The sequence below is a fragment of the Notamacropus eugenii genome, chromosome 4 (assembly GCF_028372415.1).
Source record: "Notamacropus eugenii isolate mMacEug1 chromosome 4, mMacEug1.pri_v2, whole genome shotgun sequence".
NCBI lineage: Eukaryota > Metazoa > Chordata > Mammalia > Diprotodontia > Macropodidae > Notamacropus > Notamacropus eugenii.
In genome coordinates this window covers 276,063,920-276,070,181 of record NC_092875.1, presented here as the reverse complement: position 1 = coordinate 276,070,181, position 6,262 = coordinate 276,063,920, and positions in this window count along the sequence as shown.

Sequence of the window (6,262 nt, the reverse complement as noted above, 5' to 3'; positions counted from 1 at the left end):
AAATGATTGATCATTAACCTTGAAATATAGAAGTCCAGTGGACCTCATGAATTTCTGAAGGTCATAAAGTCCTGAGAGTCCAGAAAGGCAGTGATTGTCTGAAGCATAGGGTAGAGAATGAGAGGGAGAAGAGCAGAAGGAAAAATTGGGAGAGGAGAGTAATCATTGAAAAGCATGTCATACTTGAATCATACTCAGCATTTGATTGGATTGTGCTCAGTAGAGGAAATATGAACTAGCTAATTAGTAGTTTTGCAAACATACAGACACCACCACCACCAATGACAACACTTGGCTTCTCAACAAGGCTTGAATATTAGTCTTCCAACAGATTGTTCTAATAGTAATTGATACTGCATTTTGTTCTAATAATTCTGTGATTCTTTAGTGCTTAAACTTTCCGTTTTTCCTTTTCTATATGAGAATAAGATACCTATATATACTTGATTCGTGTTGTTCTTTGGGCATTGGGTATCTTTTTTTTTCGTTTTGCCCATGTTACTAAGGAAAACCCAATTTTAAGCCCATAATTATTTCTCTAATTAGCAACTCTGTAAGTAGTAACTTTTCCTAGAGTAGCTGGAGTAGGAGTGAAGAGACAATGAATGTCATATTTGGGAAGCCTGTTTTCCATATCAATAAGCCAAGTGACCCTTACCAAGCGTAAGTGGTAGTGGCAGGCAAAAGATAGAAATTGACTCAATGACCAGCTAAGGGACACATAACTAGCCCCTGTATCAGGCTTATTTTGAGTTTCCTTGGGCAGAATTGTGCTGAGTTCCATCAGTTTTAAGAGGGCATCTATATATGGATCAATTTTTTAGAAGTTGGGATTAACTCTCCCATTTAAAAAAAGAAAATTAATTTATTAGGTATATTAATCCATAAGTTCCATGACACACTGGGAAAGAAGTCATAGTTGAATTTGTACTCATAACACAGATGTTCAAGAGAAGGAACTGACCTTTTAGCTTTTGAAAGTTAAAGTTTCCTGTGAAGTATATGGAATATACCAATGTGATAGGTTGTATATATGACTGGAGGATCTGTTTATTCATTACATTTTGGCAGGGTTAATGTTTTGAAGTGAAACTGCAGAAGAAGCTTTTAAACTTGTAGCTGCTATGGGAATTTTCAGGGACAGAAGGCTCCATAAAATTTGCTATTGATTTGTAAAGGCTTTGGAAAATTTGTGACCAAAAAATACTGGATGATATACAGAACTGAGTGAGAACTCCTACGTGAAGTCTAGAGGGAAAAATGGAAATGGTCTCTTTGTAATTATCTGATGAATTTGAGCTCCAAAGATACTTAAGCTAGACTTAGCCTATAAAAGATACTCTTTGACTTGAATATTTAATATATTACCATGACTCATGACCAAATCCAAATCAATTTCACTTTGGTTACACACTTATTGCTCGGTCATGGTCATGGTTCAGGATCGACCAGTCGGTAAGGTTTAATAAGCGTCCACTATGCACTATACATTCTACTATATCCAATTTAAATAGCAATGACACCTCATACATACTGAAATGAATCTGTGATATCTTTGTGGTGGGTAGTTTATCTCCTGGTAAAGGTTATGACCTTATCACGTTTTACTAGTGTCCTCTTGTAAATCCCCCCTGGTGTGGGGAAGAGGAACCTCCTTCCCATTGAAAATTCAGGGGATGGTGATTTTTTTTTTTAATTACTCTTGTTCCTTTATTATCACTGAAGTTCCAGTGAAATACTTGGGCTGCATTTATGTTGAATGTAATTTAATTCTCAAAGTGTTTTCACATCTATTATCCTCACTGGGGCTTTTTAAAGCAGGAAGACAGATTATTCTATTTTTATAAATGGAGAAACTGAGACAGAGAAGAAAAAGTGATTTGTCCAAGGTCACAGAGTTAATTAGTGGTGGAACTGGAATAAGAACCTGGATTTCCTTAATCCTAACCCTTTCTACCATCCACTAATTCTACCACTCTCTGGATACTAAGTAACAAGTAAAAAGCTTGCCTAGGCATTTTGCCAACTGAATTACCAACAATTATGACTCAAAAGGTGGTCAGCCAGCGGTCTTGGAGAAGAGTTATTTTAAAGTACTTATTTCTAGAAGCAGATTAACTGAATAAAATAATTTCAGAACTCTATTAAAAAAGCTGCTTCCCTCCAGGCTTACTTAAAATCATAGCAGAATTCATGATACTAATTGTTCTGCTTTTTTAGATTTGAATTATTCTAATTTTGACTTTTCTTAAAGTCCCAAAACATAAAAACATATATGTATTCAATGTATTTGTCAATATGACATACATTGGCACAAACCCACTTTCAATCAAATTTTCTTGTGCTTGTTTCAGTTTTTCTTTTAAATTTTTGTGATCATGACCTCCTTGAAAAGAAAAACACTATGACACTGTTTCTTGCCATACAATATTAACTTAAAACAAGCATGAGATTTGGGTTAGGAACCTTCATAGGATTATAATCTAAGAACTAGGAAGGTCTACAGACTTGATGGAGTTCAGCAGTTAGTTTTTACGGATGAGGAAACTGAAGCCAAGGGAGATGGAGTGATTTAACAGTGATCCCACACAGAAATCCACAGAGATTTCACAAGTGGAAGAACCAGGCTTCAAAATTTCACAGACCATATTCTTTGTCCCCCCACAAAAATGACTTTGAACATAGATGCCACAGCTTGTAATAAGAATAATTCACATTTATATGCTGACTTATAGTGTACTTTGATGACATCAGCCTATGAGGTAGTTTGGCAGAAGTATTTTCGTTTTACATAGGAAAAAACTGAGGCTCAGAGAGTTTACAATACCTGTAGTATTGTAGATAATTCCTGCCAGTGCCTGACTTCAAATCTCATTCTATTACATTACACAATAAATATGCACAAAAATGCATAATTCCCTAGACTCCTTTTTTTGGTAATTTTTTTTTTATCTCAACAAAGTAATAAAAAACCCTGATCATGGGTTCACGATGAGATTAAATCATGCTTGGGTTCTCTCAATCACCAGTCCCATTTCAGAGGGAGAAAATAGATCGAACTGGATGATTGCCAAGAGCAAATGGATATTTGCCAGCAGGTTATGGAATAATCTGAATCACAGGCACTTTTTTCAGAAGCAAAATATTAATAATGACAATAAATAATAACCTAACATTTATATTACACTTTCTATGTGCCAGGCACTGTATTATATTTTGCTTTTCATGTTGTTTGGTCATTTCAGTAATGTAAGTCATGCCTGGCTCTTCATGACTCCATTTGGGGTTTTCTTGGCTAACATACTGTGGTCTTTTTCCAGCTCACTTTACAAGTGAGAAAACTGAGGCAAATAGGATTAATTGACTTGCCCAGGGTCAATCAGCTAGAATCTGAGAGTCCAGTCATTTAAGCTTATTTGCCTCAGTTTCCTGATCTGTAAAAATGAGCTGCAGAAGGAAATGGCAAACTGCTCCCATACCTATGCCAATAAACCATAAAAGGGGTCATAAAGAGTTGGACACAATTGAAAGTACTGAACAGTAATAAACATGTTTTTTATTTAATTTGTTGAAATTGTCAAATTATACTTTAATTTGGACTAGGCTACACTCTGGCTGTTCACAGCCGGCAAATTGCAAGTTTGGCACCTTCACTTCACAACAACCTCCCAAAGTAGTTATTCATCCTCCATTTAAAGACCTCCAGTGAAGGAGGTGGGACTTATGAGGTGGGACACATCCTGGAAGAAGGGCTGTATATAGTTCCAGTAGTACGTACTGTTATTTAATGTCTATTGACCAAGTTATGGGCATTAACGAAAATTGTTAACATAGTATCTTCAAATGTCTTTAGGTATGGTTTATTATAGGGTTCTTTTCCTTTTAGAAATTTGTACTCATAAAGTTGATTTTTAAAAACTCAAATGTAATGGTTTGTATTTTGTTGTTCAGTTGTTTCAATTATGTCTGACTCTTCATGACCCCATTTGGGCTTTTCTTGGCAAAGATTCTGGAATGGTTTGCCATCTCCTTCTTCAGCTTTTTGTACAGATGAGGAAACTGACACAAACAGGGTGAAGTGACTTCCCCAGAGTCACGTAGCTTATAAGTATCTGAGGCTGGATCTGAACTTCAATCTTCCTGACCCCAGGCCTGATGCTCTATCCATTTTGTATCATTCTAGCCAGGTCAGATCTTTTTTGGATGCTGACTTACCCATCCTCTCTCAATTTTTGTCATGTACATATTTGATAAATGGGGAATTTATACCCATATCCAAATTATTAATAAAAATATCAAATCACACAAAATGAAAAAACAAAAACAGATTGTAAGGACACTTTAGTAGAAACTTTATTCCAGATTAACATCAATTCATTAATCTCATTAGTGAGTAACTACTGTTTGGGTATAGTCCTTCAGCCACTTCCAAATTCCTCAAACTCTATTTGTCATCTAACTTACAGATATCCATTTTGCCCAGAAAGATGTCTACGGCCTTTGTATAAATTATCTGGTAAAATTTAAAGAATATTCATTGCTGTCTTGTATTACCAGTCTCTGTCAACACAAAATTTAGTATGGGAGTGAGTCTCATTATTTACAAAGATACCGGTTCTTGATAACTGTTTCCTTTTCTAGATATTCGCTAACTAGTCTTTCAAAAATAAGTTCTAGAATTTTACCAGAAATTGAAGTCAAGCTCACTTCCCTATACTTCATTGCCTTTCCTCTCTTTCCTGTTTTCTGAATTAGAATACTATCAGTTTATTTCTATTCCTGTGACACTTTTCCTGATCTCTACAATCTTTGAAACATCATTAACAGTGTCAATAATTATATTTTCTAGTTTCCAATATTTTAAAATGTCATGGAACATTTGATCATTGCATATTGCAGGCCTGGTTCATGACAAATATTTGAAAAACATTGCCACTATGAAAATAATAATGAATGTTTTTACAGCAGTGGTATTAAACAAATAGAAATGAAACCACTAATCCAGACATAAGGATCCTTACAGGTGCATATTGACTTAGAAAACCACTTATTAACATTGTCTATGTTTTATTATATTTTATTTATTTTATTAAGTATTTCCCAATTATATTTCAATTTGGTTCAGTAGCACTTGGATGTGTTGTGAGTCATATGTGACCCATGGGCCAAGTGTTTGATATCTTTATTGTACAACAACTGTACAGAGGATGAAGAAAGAAAGAAACTCTTTGTGGCCCTTGAAAAGACCTTCCAAGCTAAATACTGATACTTTGAAACTTAGTTATTTCAGTGCAAAGGTAGGAATAAGGAAGGATGCTGAGAAACATATTGGGAAAATAGGGACAAAGGATGCCAAAGATTTATCAATCTTAGGGCAGCTGTGTGATGAAATGTTATTAATAATTCTTTTGAGAAAATAATCAGCAGGAATTGGACATGGTGAATACCAATTACATAACTAAAATGACACATATGATAGGATTATTGGTCCAGAACTGGAAGGGACATTAGAACTCATTTAGATGCTCATTTTTCTGATGAGGAAATTGAGACTCAGGTAGATCAGGTCATTTGCTCATAATCATACAGGTAGTAAGGATCAGAGGTGAGATTGGAACCTATAGTGGTATGTATATACATATACATATACATATACATATACATATACATGTGCATACACACACACACACACACACACACACACACACACACACACACACATATATATATAAAACTGGGGCAAATTCAGATCTTTAAATTTGACATATACAATAAATATTGTTATTATTCAGTCATTTAGCCATGTCTGATTCTTCGTGACCCAAGGGCCCAACTGTCATGGGGTCTTCTTGGCAAAGGTACTGGGAGTGGTTTGCCTTTTCTTTCTCTGGTGGCTTGAGGCAAACAGAGGTGAAGTGATTTGCCCAGAGTCACACAGCTAGTAAATGTCTGAAGCCATATTTAAACTCAAGTCTTCCTGACCCCAGGCTTAGAGCTCTATCCACTGAGCCACCTAGCTACCTCCTTATAAATATTATGTTTATGTATCTTTAAAAAGTTTTATTATTCATTATGTTCCCTTTTGTGGCAATCACTTATTTTACATAATTTATCCTTGAGTTCACAAGATTTTTGAGAAATATTTTTAATATCTTCATCATGAAGCCATGTTTTTGCAACATTACATATTATAGATAGCTGTGAGGAAATGGTCAACTTTTCTAGGTCAAACCTTGGAGAATGCCGTTCTTTCTTTAAAATT